The sequence below is a fragment of the Buteo buteo genome, chromosome 1 (genome assembly GCF_964188355.1).
Source record: "Buteo buteo chromosome 1, bButBut1.hap1.1, whole genome shotgun sequence".
NCBI lineage: Eukaryota > Metazoa > Chordata > Aves > Accipitriformes > Accipitridae > Buteo > Buteo buteo.
The window spans coordinates 26,486,496-26,501,592 of NC_134171.1; the positions used below are offsets into that span (position 1 = coordinate 26,486,496).

Here is a 15,097-nt window from a genome sequence, read left to right on the forward strand (position 1 = left end):
CTTAGACTACTTTTAATAAAGTAAATGTGTTACCACACTTCAGTACCGCCTAACATCACTGAGCATTTACCAAACATAAATAGCATGTCATGTGCAAGCCTGGTTAGCCAACACATCGAGAAAATCTGTCACATCAGGGAGGACTGAAGCAAGCAGCAAACACAACTAGTGCACGACACTGATAAACTGGAAGCAACAAATTAAAAAAAAAAAAATCTCTTTCTTGCATTTTGTTCTGCACACAAAACATACTGTAAATAAATTATGAATACTAACTACATGTTGGTCACTCCACACTAAGCCCTTTTCAGGATTACTTGACAGTTACCTGGGATGTAAAAGGTAATTTTGGGGGAGTCACCACATGTACTTATATAAAGACACATCCAGATTAGCAAAGCACACACGGAGGGTGGTTCCTGCATGAACGAGTCAGCTTCCACCATGTGGCAGAAACTTTCAGTCCCTTGGCAAACTTAAAACAATTATTTGAATCTATTCAGCTTCACCTCCCTCAGTGGCATATGCATACTCGGAACTTAAATCTGGGTATTTTTTCTGTGTCTACTGTCTTGGAACATGGAAAAAATATTGAAAAAATTAGTCACTTTGAATATTTTTGCAAAGCTCGTTCAAAAATCAGCAAGCGTTTTTCAGCATGAGTCACTACCCTCATCCCTGTTGCAATAATTGGATTACACATTTTCATTAGAAACTCTGACTCCTGTTCCTAGTCTTCAGTTAGATGAGCAGAAGCCAGCTGTTTTGAGTATTATTAGAAAACCATGAAGTTTTCAAATGCAAGTGTGCATTAATTTTTTTTGTTTGTTTTGAAGATACAACAAAATCAAACCAACTAGCTAATCAAGCAGGGGTTAATCAACCCGTGATCTAGATGACACCGTGCAGTCAACTACAGTTGACGCAAGCAAACTGCAAAACAGCGCTGCTAACTCCTCTTCCGACTTTTAGGGAGCGAACCTCTGGCAAACCTTTTAACTGGGCGCCGTCGCCCTTCTGCCTCTCAAAGCTAGGAAAATCGAAGCTGAAAATGGTACCTGGGGAGAAGCTGGCGTGCTCCCGTGGGTGCTGGCTGCCGCTGGGCTCCTGCTGCCTGCCTCCCTGGGCAGCCCAGTGCCTCCGCAGCCTCGGCTGCCTACGCGGGTCAATGTTTTACCAGGCTGTGAGCAGCCTGCTGTCCCACCCTCCCTGCAAACACCCCGTGGGGAAGGCAGCGCCGGGGCCACGGGGGCAGAGCCAGTGCCAAAAAGGTCGCCTCTCTTCTACCTGCTCTGTCCTCCACAGGGAAAACAAAGCACAGCAAAAAAGGGAAACCTGCTAAGAGGGGGAACATAGGGAAAGCATGCCACGAAGGGGGGAAAAAAAAAAGGTACAAAAATAGTGCTATTAATAGATAATTTGTGGCAGGTAAGTCATGATAACCTTTCTCCGTATTGTTCTAAGTCTGCGTGCAAGCCTAGGCGTGTCTGGCTGAAAGCTGAGAGGGAATGCTTAAATTATGGGAGTACATAAATTTGCAAATAAATCTTTGGCATAAAGGAGCAGTCATTCAAATGACAGCTAAAACTTCAAAATGACAACAAAAAGACCTGAAACTGCATCATAAAATAACGCAAAGGGAGGTTAAACACAAAAATGGGGCAAGGAAATGGCCAAGGCAATCTGTGACATTTTACCTTGCGGGTAGAAGCTCTGCTCCTGCGTCTCAGCTTCTCGGGAGTGCCTCGGAGTTAAAGCTCTACCTGTGCTAACCGGAGCTTTCCCATTCCCAGCAAGTTAACAATTACAAGCAGAGGGCAGCCGAAATGGGCTGGCAGCCGAGCACGGCGTTGACAAGGTGCCGCTGCTGCTCCCTGAGGAGGAGAGGACAGCTGCCTAGCTTGGGAAGGACTCGGATGCTGGGACTCGGTGGCTGCTCCCAACCTGGGAGACCCTTTATGGGCCTGGTACACAGATGTGCACTCATGGAGGAGCAACAGGAAAATCGAGGCTATGCTGTGTGTGGTTTTGTGATACTGCCTTGTCTGTCGTGGCCTTTCAGTCCTGGTTTGGGGAAGAGTGATTCATTTTGTCTAGTCTAGGATCCCGGACTTGAGCAGTACATTCTTTAATGCACGTGTTTGAGGAGAAAATCTACATCACCAGCTGCTCTAGCTACTAAAGATTAGCTCAGATTAGCTATTAAAACCTGCCACTTAGTGCAACAAGGAGCATGTCCGTGTGCTGGGCTTGCTGTTGATCTGGATCTTGTGTGGCCTCGCACAGGGATGGGGTTGCCCACGTTCAGTGATGCTGTGTGGAGGGACACCAGATGAGTCCGGTCCGTTCGGAGAGGCTTCCTCTGCCGGCTGGGCACACTGCAGTGTCCTCACGGGGGGCCAGGGGCACAGCTGCGTCCAGCTCGCCAGCCGGCACGCACGTGTGACACTGTCGGTGCGGCAACGGGCTGCGGCTGGACGCGAGCAGATGTGTCACCAAAAGCAGGAGTGCCTTCCCTGAGCCAGGACTGCCGAGGGGGTTTCCTCAGAGCCCAGGGCTCAGGGCAAGCCCGCAGGGGCCGATGCGTGGCCGGCCGCTGCCGCAGCACGAGCCCTGCGGCTGCAGCCCGTGCGGCGTGCCCAGCGCACCCAACGCACACGAGCCTGCTCAGCTCTCCAAGGTGCCACCATTTGCTGTGGGTGCTTTCAGGTGTTGTGTTCCCTCCTGATGGTCCTCACTCCCCTCCCTTCCCCTCCCCTTTTGCCTGGAAAAGGAGGGGCAGAAGGGGAGTCTCTCACAGATTCGGTATTTAAGGCCACCGTGGCGACAGCCGGTGACTCCCTGGTAGGAGAGGCTGCTGGCAGGAGCAGAGAAGGCATACAGACTTCCCTACAGCTGCTAGACACAATCCTGCTGCTGTAGGACAACTGCAAGACCTGGCAATGCCTTTTGCATAAGCCTTATTAATTCCCAGCCATCAACTTGTACTCCCTCTAGATAAAAAACCCTCACAGCTGCTTTACAGCATCTGCTCCCAACCTGTAAGGAAGAGCTCGGTGATGAACACACAGGGGAGGGAGAGACCCATCTTCTGCTGCCAGCTTCTCAGGCTTGTGGCAGGACACTTGCCACATCACATTAGCCTCTCGGTGCCTTGCTGATCCCCCAGCTGTAAGTGGAAATAATAACAACCTGCTATTCCACAGAGCTGCTTGGAGTCTCAGCTGTGGCTATCACCTCTGAGACCCCCAGGCAGAAAAAGGGGTCTTATCTGAAAGAGCTTATCTGCACTAAAGACCCTGCCTAACCAGCTCTGGGGAGCAGACACTGCTTCTAGCAGTCTTGCTCCACCTGCTATCAAGAGCTGCTCCCAGAGAGGGGGGAGGTCCAGCCATGCTGTTTCTCTCGCCTGCTTCAATAAGGACTCTGCTCAAGATCTCTCAAATCTGCCAAATAAAACCTGGGTGGAAGAGATCATGTTTCTGTGAAACCGTCTGCTTTTGGCAACGTGGCGTTTCCTGGTTGCAGAAGCATTTCAGCAGAAAACTCTGGAGGAGCACTGCCCACTCAACTGGATCAGATCTACATTTTATCATTGTCGTGTTTCATGTCATGACACTGCCAGTCCAGTCTTCAGCAAGGTTGGAAACTGAGGCTGCAGTGGTGAGATTTGGAAGTGGAAGAGCATCATGCTGGTACTCGAGTTATGGAGCCAGCTCAAATTTAGTTTGCCTGGCAGCTTAGACAAGGTCACTGCCTGTTATGGGACGGTTATACAAATACTTTTCTACAGTGCTAGTACTTCTGCAAAGCATGTTAGCCTGGTACAGGCTTAAGAGAGTCAAATTGTGTGTTGTATTGACCCACTGAGGCCAAAGGCCTTCAGATAAACTCAGTTATCGGTTACAGCTGCCAGGTGTAGCTACCAGAGAAAAAATGGTTGTACTATTGTACAACTGAAGTTGTATCATGTCGCCTTGGACAAATAGAACAGTGGACAATTTGATGGGTCCTTCCTCTAAATCTGCCCTTGTACATAAGCTGATATAATGCAACAGAGACCAAACATTTTTTTCATTGTTGCACAAGCAATACGAAAAATAATTATCTTCCTTACATGCCTCTGTATAGCTACCACCTTGTAAAACCTCAGTCTTTCATTCACACAAGCTTGTGCAACCTTTCCTCTGGTTTTCAGAGATTAACCTCCAAACAAAAATCATCCAAAACCAATGAGTTTTACCTTTCTTTGTAAGAAACTGTTAGCAGTAGTAATTTTTATAGGGTGTTAGATCTGAAAGCAATCGCGAACATGAACGACTGGATTAAGTACTGTTGTGAGGCATTTCCCTGAAGTATTGATGCCTTTGGCTGACTCTTCAACAGACTGGGGTAGGCTGAGATAAAGTAATTTCCCAAAGGTCACACCTGCAGTCAGCTCTGCAGGTATCATTCCCAGTGTTCCTGAAACAAGTGTGGTCGGCTTCTGGCCAACCCGAATCTAACATGCTTCTCCTTATTTTCTGCTCTCAGAGATGAGGTTTGCACAGCCAAGGGCTCAGAAAGAGGCAGATGCTTCTCAGGAGACCAAGTCTGCCCCTGTGTCACCTGGTCCAAAGGTCCCTGCACCACGCTTTCGCAGATAACCGGCAGTGGATTTCTGATTAACGCACGGCTGACAGGAGGGACTGTGACCCAGGGAAACTTGGCATTTCACTCTCTTCTCAGTGCGCAACCTTTGTCACAGAGCACAGGTTTCAAGGGCAGCGTAACACTTGCGTATTTACTTACTGCAAATGGAGGAGGTGCTGGGCTGTACAGCACAGACTGTAAAGTCAAACATTAATTTAGTACAGGCACCGTATAACTTCAGACTGGCTTGGGAGCAGGTAAAATAAAAGATATGGATATTAAAAGTGAAAAAGCACCTAAAATTCAGAGGCTTTTGGGCAAAGCACATTCAGTGAAACACCAATTTACTTACAAAGTGTTAGCAGTCTTAACAACACATAGATCAAACAACAAAACTAGAACGTGGGGATCAGGTAACAGAAGGGGAAATTTCTGTGAATCTTCTTAAGCAGGGTTTAATTTTGTTCCAGTTCTCTTTCAACAGATGCATTTGTATTTCATCCTGCATGGCAACACTTTGGAAAACAGTACAGGCAGATCCAGAGGGGCTTCTGTGGAAGCTCTGATAACTTTACATTCCCAGTAAAGAACCTCCCGTATCTGAATATGTTCAGACCCATCCCTAAGCAGCGTGTCGAAACCACCTCCCCAGGAAATACTGGAACAGCACTGATTGCCTCTGACGGGACCTATGTCCCCTCCTCTGGAGCAGAAGGACTAGCAATGGCCTGCTGCAAAAGAAACAGGTGGGAGGGGAAAAATAATCACTCTGAGCTGTGGAAGATTGTTATCGTACAGGAAAATAGCAGAGACGTGAAGGGTGAATTGAGAGGGCTCTTCAGCAGTGGCCTGAAGGTGGCACACATGAGGACACCTCTCCAGCTGTGGCTTTGGCTGGGTGTCTGGGCTCTTGGAAATGGTACCTGGCCATGCCAAGCAGTGCAAGAGCTACAGCCTTGCCATACCTATTCTTCCCTTCGGTCCATAACTTAGTATCTTGTGCTGAAATTTCAGAGCAAAATGCCCCGTGGATCTTCATCTACTGCAGAATAAGTCCTCAGCACTGGACAGACAAAGTGCTCTTCCAGCTGATAAGAGGAAGGAGATAGCAAGGGAATTATTTACAAACCGTCTCTACTAGATGATCCCAGAGCTGGTTTGCTAGTGGTTTCACTGGGCAGAGTTTCAGTCTTTGCTATTCCCTTGGAGGGAACAGACTTTGCAAAATACATGAGAGATGTAAGAAAACTTGCTCATGATTCACAGAAAAACTGAATGTTGATGGGAAAGAATATTTGCAAGCAGTTTCTGTAGAACTGATTTGTTAAACACCTGGCTAGCAAAAATGGGCAACACTGGTAGAAAATTGTATAATGCCAGGCTATAAACTCCCTAAAAGAAGAGGTTTTATTAAAAGAAACAAATCACCCCATCCCACCTTTCTTGCTCACTCCCTTATGGGCAGCTTTTTTTTTGCAAAAATAATATTTCAAACCCTTATCATCCAAAGCTTTCTTGAGAACTGCCTATTTTGACTTTATCTGTGTTTTGTACAACCACAGTATGCTGGTGATTTAGCAACTTCACACTGCAGACAAATATTTCAAAATATTCCCTTCTTCATAGCTGTTCAACTGCTTTTACACGTATTGCTGCATTGCGTGATGCCACCCACAGTCACATTTAGGAAAGGATTGTGTTGGAAACGCGATGGTTTAAAATCACAGTTGTGCATTCCCCATGGGTTTGATTTGAGTGCAAAAGTCCCGCAGCTAAGCTGCTTCTGGGATTTCCCCGACGTGACAATTACTGAACAGGGAGAATCTCAGGCTTGGGCTTCGACAGTGCTGGTTTAGTCAGGATCCTCACCGGGCAACTGGGGGGGCTGTGTGGTTTGGATGCTTGAGCAATGTCCCCGCCATGTCCCTGGTCCCTCGTGTCCGCCTGTGCAGACCAGGAGCGGAGGAGCGAACGGGCAGGTTGACAGTGGTCTGGGGGGAGATGCCCCCAGGAGCGCCCGCGGCACCAGGAGTGCCTGGCAGGCACGTCTGCTCTGGCCTGCCATTGGGATGGCACTGGGTGCACGTAGCAGTGTCTGTAGCACATTGGCGTGTAGATGAGCGCAACAGAAAGGTACCCTGGCGAAGCTGGAGAGCTTTTCAACTGCAGCGGGAAATTATTACTTCTTCAGGGAGAAAAACACAGTGTGTTGAAACACATTTTTAGAAGAGCCTGCCTCTCACTTTAGGCACCAAAATAAGCCTGAGCTAAAAACAGTGCCCCAGAGATTCCCCGGGCATCGGTGTCACAAGTGGAGCTGCAAAGAGCGGAGTGATTTTATAAATCAGACCTTTTCCCAGGGAGGTTGGCGTGGCAGCCTCTATCTCTCAGACAGTGCTCAAGCACTGCAAACGCCAACCCAGAGCACCGGGCTACCCAAGCGCCAAGTGACCTGCAGCAGCCAGACAGGGTCCGCAAAGAGTCCCTAGCGGCGGGTGCTATTTGCCACACAAATGTGCTGCCAGACATAAAAGGCAGGTGGAAAATATACTAGAATAAAGTATTTAGAGAGTTCTGTGACAGTTGCTTAGAAAATGTAAAAGTTTGAAAAATTAAACAACCCTAATATGAATATAGTGGTTTTACTAATTTCCTCCTTTAAAGGGGTATTACTAGGAAGAAAGACTTCTTCCACTTACATTTCAGTGAAGATATTTTTAATTACTTGGTTAAATACACTTATTATGCATATGAATTAAATAATTACAAGCCACAGCTCGGTACATGACATTTTATTTCCCTGTAGTTCCTTTAAGATAAGAATAAAATTGTGAGAGTACTTGAATCAGCATCTATGGGCTGTCTGCCTATATCTATCTATTTATCTATCCATTATATATCTTTCTATCAAGACACACTAGGTTTTACAATGCTTTGGGACATCTGACTGGGTATGTGGAGCTGTAAAAAGTAAGAATGTCTAATAAAAGAGTATACACGTGTTGCTAACAATGCCTTAATACTACTTTCTTGGGCTTTAACATTGGAACTGAAACTAGCCTGTAGCTATTTTAGCAATGAACAGTCTTCTTAGCACTGTCCTTAGTGCCTTATGTTAAATTTGGGCAGATATTTGCCATATAATTCAGTGCCTAACATTTGATGACATGAAACATCTTCATCAGACTCCACAAGTGCAGCTAGTTGCTTTGAATGAACCCCAGGAGATAAGTAAAGTTTCTATTTAAAAATAATACTTAAGAAGATAATACATACAGACATTTTATAGCTGAATGGAAAAGCTGGGACTGAATCAGCCTTTCCGGCAGATACTGCCAAGCAGATGAATGAAATATTTTTTGTTCTTATTTGCTTTGCTGACAATCTCGGAGGAGACATTGATACAGATCTCTGTAAGGCCAGTTCCTCAGGACTGTACTTTATTTGGAAGCTATTATTTACTGCTTAATTATCTCCACGCAACCAAAACCATCCCTCAGCTTCAGTACACAGATGCTTTTTACAGCATGTCCACCTCATCACCAAATTCAAGGCACAAGAAATGACATTTTACATGAGTGGGATGAAGGTCTGAAGGGCTGATCCACACAGTGGACCACTTGCTTTGTGGTTTTTCTATCGTCTACCCCTGAGAGGCGTCCAGCTGCCTCTCACTCCTCTCTTTTGGGGGAACCCCAAGGTAGAGGGAGGCTTCCTGAAACAGAAACACCTTGAAGGTGCCTAGAGGCAGCAGCATGGCTAAGACATGGCTGGAGCTCGATGGGCAACCACAAAAATGCGAGGAAGACTGAGGATGCTTGGGACGGAGTCAGGGACTTCGTAATTGTCTGGAAAGAAGTTAATAGAGAATCACAGAGATGAACAGGCGTGGTTCAGGAGGAACAGGAGTTGTGAACTCCTTATAGGGCAGGTGACAGCTGGAAAGGAAGGTGGGGCAGAGCTGGAAAGCATCTTGTGTGTAGAAGAGATGAGAGAAAATCCCTAATTTCTGAAGGGAAAGGAAAAATAGGATGGCGCAACCCAGCTGCTGGGGTGAGGTAAGGTGTTTTGGAGGGACAACTAATCAGACATAGCAATGCTTGTGAGAAGGGAGAAAATGTATGATCTACAAGGAGAAAATGAGGTTTGAATTGGAAAGCAGAAGCAGTAAATACAGAATTTACAAATGCTGGCTCTAAAGAAATGTGAATGAGTCAGGTAAAATAATAGTGTACTGAAAGGATATATCCAAAAGGACTGCCAGTCCCTGGGTGAAGGAAGAATTGGTGGGTCATCTGCTTTCAACCCAGGCATTTGGCACCACTGTGCTGGCTGCTGGAAGCCATGCTGGCACAAAGGTGAAAGAGATGGAGTTCGCCTCAAGAGCAGAGGGAAGTGTTGGAGGTGACAGCGCAACAGAGCCCGACCGCAGAAAAACAGGGAGGTTAGGGCCAAAACTACTTGTGTGGTGGAGCTGGTCCTGGGGCAGGGATGAAAGGAGGAGTAGGAACTGGAAGGGTAACGGTTCAGAAAGAAAAAATGAAACGACAAACCTTTTTCCTGTTTGTGATAAAAATAGCCCCAGGCAGATTTTCTTACTTATTAAAAATCTTCACATAAAAGGAGCCTAGGAGAACCAGCAATACCCTCTCCACAGTGGCTACATCACATGTGCAGATAAAATATGTTGCTAAACTTGTTTTTTTTCCTATGTAAGGGCTAAAACCAGATATCATTTACTCCCATGCACACACAACCAGGAATACTTTATGCTTGTAGTGTTCCCAACCATTGTATGAAAGCTGGAGAACTGGGTAACACAATGTTCTGTACCAGAAAACCACAGCATTCAGCCAGCATATGTTTCCCAGAGTAGTTTTATGGTATTTCTATTTTTTAGAGCTTCCATTAATGCTCAAAGTAGATCTGTTTTTCCATGCAAAGGAATGATTTAAGAGAAAATCTGTAATGCCTACTCTGGCAAGCATATCAATGCATTTTCTGAGATCCGTGGCAACCTGATCTGCAATCCGGCTATCCTGAGGCTCGCAGCATGGCTAGTGGAAAAAATCCTGATTCAAACTCCCAAGTTATAAAATCCATCTTGTTCCTACATGTTTTTAGAATTCAGGAACCTTTCACTGGATTTTGCAAAATTCAAATTGTAACCCTCCAGCTTAGGCAGACACACTATTTTGAGAGCTGACATACAGAACCCAGCTCTGCTCATTACTATGAAATCAGGAGCTGTTGGATACATGTATTTCAGTGAAAAAAAAGTGCTGTCTATTTTTAAGCACAGGTGCAGCTATTTGTGGTTGGGTCTCAGTCCAGCTTACCTGCAGGCTACAATTCAGATTTGAGGCTTAGATTTGATTTATGTTAAAACTGGAATTACACAGTTTGCTCTCACTAACCTTTGCACAAGATAGAGGGACTCTCAGGACCAGCTTGTTCTTGCAGGACTTCTGCTTAGAACAAAACCTCTCTGAGGACAACAGTTTGCAATTGAGTTGAGCTGCATCTGTACCAGAGCCAGATCTTTGGCTTTGTAGATTCAAAATGTTCCCCTGACCAATGAGAATTTAAACACCTGAAATGAAAGGATGCATTTGATTCAACACAGCTCTGTTTCTTCCATGTGGATATTGAAGAGTATTGAAGTTTTGCCTGTGTTGTGAACTCCTAGTTGGGTCATTTTTATGGTAGTGCACATCAGTCATGGACAGCTAGATTTTTTTGTTCTGTAAACATAGGGGAATAGAAGTATGGCAACCACTGTTCTGTAATAACATACATTCAGAGAAATAAATGGATGTTACAGACCATTGTGAAGAGAGATGACAAATCATATTTTAACAATTACCAACACTCCAATTGTCACCGGATTATGAGAAAGGTCTTAAAAGATGCCTTAGGAAAGATTGCTAGGTGGCTGTCTAAGAGTCACCCAACACTAATAAAATACCAGATTCCAAAACCAGACAAACCATTAGCAGTCTGGCAATGTCGAGAAGTGTGAGAGTGGTATTGCAAACCTGAAAACAGGATTTTTTCATGATTGATTGTACTCTCCTTTTTCTTTCGCAACTTATCACCTGAATCTAAACCCAAACTTGATTGGTGTTTTAGAATAATCCTGAAGCATGTTGCAGTGATAGTCAGTGTTTCATATTACAGTTACATACTCGTGGGCTTTTAAATGCTATTAATGGCTTACGCTTGCACAGCCTTTCCCTTGAAGGAATCCCAGCTCAGCTGCTGAAGTATTTTCACATAGTGTTTTCACCTCCTTTGATATACAGTCAGCTCTGAAGGAGAACACAGTGTGAAATGATTAAAGTTAGAAATTAAAAAAAATACTTGGTTTCACTAAGGTTACTGGGAGCATTTTGAGACATAGGACGCATTTATCTGATCTCACACATTAGCTGGCTACTTGTTAAAAATGTAGGGATGGCTATGCTTGGGAAACGGAGTATCTTAGCCACTTCTAAAGATTTTTCTTCTTATTAAAGTACAGCACTGTCTCCAAGAGTACCAGCAGCAAGCACCATTCATCCTAGGAAAAGTCAGAAAGCTCTCGTCTATTTCATTATTAAAATAAAAGAAGGATCTAGATCACAAATAGTGTTTCCATACCCTCACCCGTTGCTCAGGTAGGAAGTAGGGATGCATGACTGCTCAAAAGTGAAGAACTGTGGAGGGCGAGAACAGATCCAACGCAACAAAGAGCAACATCTCTGCTGTGTTTGGGTTGGGGCCAGCCAAGGCTGTGTCTGCAAATTTCCTATTTGTCACTTGTATTGGCTTCACTAAAAATAATAAATTATCTCCTGCTAGATACCGGGTCTGTCTGAGCCGAGGTGAGAAGTGCTCCTGCAGTGTCTTTTGCAGAGCTTACGGCACGCAGCCGGCGAGAGCCTGCCCTACCAGCCGGCACCACCTCTGACCAGCCTCATTCCTCTCCGCAAGCTCATTTCTGGGTTGGGGCACCAGTTCAAGAGCTGGGCTTGAGAGCCTGCCACCGGGGAGGATCTCGTGCCGTCCTCCCCCCGCCCCGGCGCTGGTTTCCAGCGTGGCCGGGAGGATGCCGGGAGGGCGGCAGGCAGCTGGGGAGCGCCCAGTCACCCCGGCCGGGCTGAGCCGTAACCCCAGCACATTTAGGGGAAAGGTAAGTTGTCTCTTCACGCCAGGCTTCTCTCAGGAACGAAGGCAATGGCGTGTTGGAACAATGTCGCTCCTAGATACAAACAAGTGAGGGCAACTCAGCCAGTAAAAATAAACAAATAGAAGCACAGGGGAAGAAAAATTGCACCTTTTGGGCTTGCTGCTACTCTTCACGTGCACATTTGATTCTTGGATGCTATTACGATGGATGCTACAGTTCCCTTACTGATTAAATCCCAGTTACTGAGACCATTTCTAGTTCTTGGCTGATGTCACTTTATTGATAGTTTGAATACAATTTCATTTGCTTGCAGTTACGTAAATGATCAGTGTCAATCAACATTTTTTTATGGTGCTAAGCCCACAAAAAACATGCACCAGGCAGAGCAGTCATGAATATAAGCCTCTGGGGTCACACCGTGTGTGAGCCTGAAATTCCAGGCTATGAATCAGTCTGCAGACTGTGTGGCAGAGCCTGCAGTGATCTTTCACAAAAAATGGCACAGGGATTAACACTTGCTGAACTTCATTTTCAACAGTGTGTTAGTAACATTTTGGATGTTAGCAACTTGCTGATTGCATTCTTTGTTAAGGAACATAAAAGAAAGTGGTAGCTTGCAGCTCCTTTGGCATGCAGATCTCCCACCCATGATTATCTCTGAGGGGGAGAAATGAAGGAGAGACGGATTTATACCGAAGAATTGCCACTCTTTAAAAAAAAGGACCCTCCATCCCTGTGCTACTCGTGATGCTGCTGGTTGTCAGGAGGTCTACAAGCTTCTGGGCTTCTGCAGAAGCTGGTGGTGGGTATTCTGAGGGAATTTATTTCTAGTGAGCAAATAGTCTAATGTGTCCCATGCCTTAGGTTAGCATCCCCTAGGTGCCGTACACACCCAAGGACAAGCCAACACACATCTGTTTAGTCCTGGAAGCTCTGTTCCTTCCACACTGTAACTGGAAATGGAGGCAAAGGGGTTGTATTGACTTAATTCTGCTAAAATCCCTCCCTTGCCATCTGTAGGCCCACATGAAGTACTATATGCAAGGAAGGAAAGAAGATAAATGATGTTCCAGAGAAGGTGAAAGGAATTCTGCACAGCCTTGTTAAAAAATGCATATCCCTGGGAAACAGATTTCTCAAAATGAAATTTTCTACTGATTTCGTTCCAGTTGAGTGAAGAAGGAAATGGTGGGACTATGGCAGTTGCTCAAAAAGAGGATTCAGCCCTTTCATATTATTGGTGACATTCTTTTAGAAACCTGTGCCTCCAAGGTCTTTTTTTGCCTTGCAACTGAGATGCTGCAGCAATATCCAAGTTAAATGCCTGCATTTCTAACCTAAAGAAAAATGATACAGTGCCCAGTCATGCAAATTAACGTATCAGTCAGAATCCACCGAGTTGTCTGGGATATCAGATTATGATTTGAGACAACTTCTTTTAACCTAATGAGTCTGCATTCTTTGTTAAACCAAATTAGCATAATTCCTCTACAGTCAAGGTAGCTGTACAATTTCAGATATGTTCTTATACCATGCTTATCATCTGAGGGCTTCACAGTAGAGCTTTAAGAAATGTGACTAATATCAGGAGTAAGTTGCTTTATCGCCTCTGAGACAAAACCTAAAAATCCTATAGCAGTTAATACAACTTAAAAAAAGCAGATACCATTTATAAAATTTTTTATAAAAGCCTGTATCCCAGGCAGCACAGATATGTAGAGATCTCAAAAAAAAGTCCATATGAAAACATGCCCTAACTTCCTGCAGCCACAGAAAAGAAACTCACACCTTATGACGACATGCACTTGTGCACATATTTGACACAATTCTCATGCTTTTGTGCATGTGTGTGTGCACAAAATCTGCAGTATCACTTTTGTTGCTTTGTAAAAATTATTTTAAAATATTTTTGAAAAATTATTTATTTTTAAAAATTTATTTTTCTTCAATTTAAATAATTTTTAAAATCCTGAGCAATAGGAATATCAGAGTGATTTTCTTCTGATTTCATAACTTATATTGCTTGAACTGTGTCACATCAGAACTCAGATTATAAACCTACAAAATATAGTGGGCCAGAATCAGCTGGTCAGAATCTCTCCTTCTCACAGCTTCAGACTTTAAGGCAATGGAATTGCATTCATGTAATATGCTTTAACAAAGTGCTCATCAATGCTGCAGTATAATAGAGGGGGATAAATAATGCGCTTTTTTTTTCTGGTGGTCTGAAGATAAGCAAGTTAATTTAAACTACTGAGTTTCATGTTTCCTGCTATATGTTCTCAAGCACAAGGGCAATACAAGTTTTGCTGTATTGCTGTGATGGGTGTTTTACTTATTTAGAGGATAAAGGAAGAACTCGGGGTCATTTGTTAATCCAGAAACTTTGCATAAATTATTTTAGTTTCATAAAAGAAAGCACAGAGCTCAGTTCTGAGTCTTCTCATGCAGAGAAAGAGGGACAAAAAGGGTAGAGGACACAGAGAAGAAGGTGCTCTCGGCTAAGTCAATCTTGTCAGGCTAGTTTAACAGGGTTAAAAAACCTTCCTAGCATAAACAACTGGGAGCACTACAGCACATGTGGGTAGCGTGGCTTCAAAGAACTTAGTCTGCATGTTACTGGACCCCCAGCCAACATCCACCATCATGCAATGCTCCTGCCACTGAGCCCTACTGTCTTCCTCTGCATCTGGTACCTATAGCCATGGTATAGAGGGAGAGAGAGAGCTGAGGGAGGGACCTACTTCCCCACAGGTACTGTGGTACCGCTGCTCCCTGCAGTGCTCTCCCCTCCAGCTCAGGCACAGGTGGGAAGACAGAGCACCTTGAATTCATCTACACATCAGAAAACCAGTACAAAAATTGTTCACTATCCAAAGAAAAGAACAGTGTTATTACTTCAGATTTTCAGGGCTTATGTAGCCCGGTATCCTGTCTGCAGCAGTGACTACGAACTGACCCCTGCAGAACAGCAAGAGCAGGATGAACTTATGTGATCTTTCCTGCAAGCCCTCTTCTAGCCTCCAACCATTTTCAGCTCAGGGGACTCCTTGAGCCTGATATAGTTTGCCCAGTGGTGGACCTCTCTTCCAAGTACTTGCCCAGTTTTCCCTTGAATGCCTGCAAAACCTGCTGCAATTAACACACTCTTTGGCAAAGAGTTTCACAGATCTAGTATTTGCTGCATGAAGAAGTATCTCCTTCTGTTCTGAAAACAGCTCCTACAGCTTTGCCTTAACAGTCGCTACCTCCTGCACTGGAAGAGACAGTGAGCAGCTCACCCCCCGACCCCCC

At 44.9% G+C, this 15,097-nt stretch overlaps 1 protein-coding gene across 5 annotated transcripts in view; it reads right to left on the reverse strand.

Moving 5' to 3' along the window:
- Positions 1 to 15,097, reverse strand: part of RBM47 (RNA binding motif protein 47) — a 79,884-nt gene that overhangs the window by 42,274 nt on the left and 22,513 nt on the right. Inside the window, exon 1 of one of the 5 annotated variants that reach the window (XM_075024827.1) lies at positions 10,853 to 10,898. The exons of the other annotated variants lie outside the window; for them this stretch is intronic. The gene's annotated coding sequence lies outside the window, so the exon portion shown is untranslated. Of the gene's footprint in view, positions 1 to 10,852; positions 10,899 to 15,097 lie in introns of those variants that run through there. 5 annotated transcript variants of the gene reach the window in all.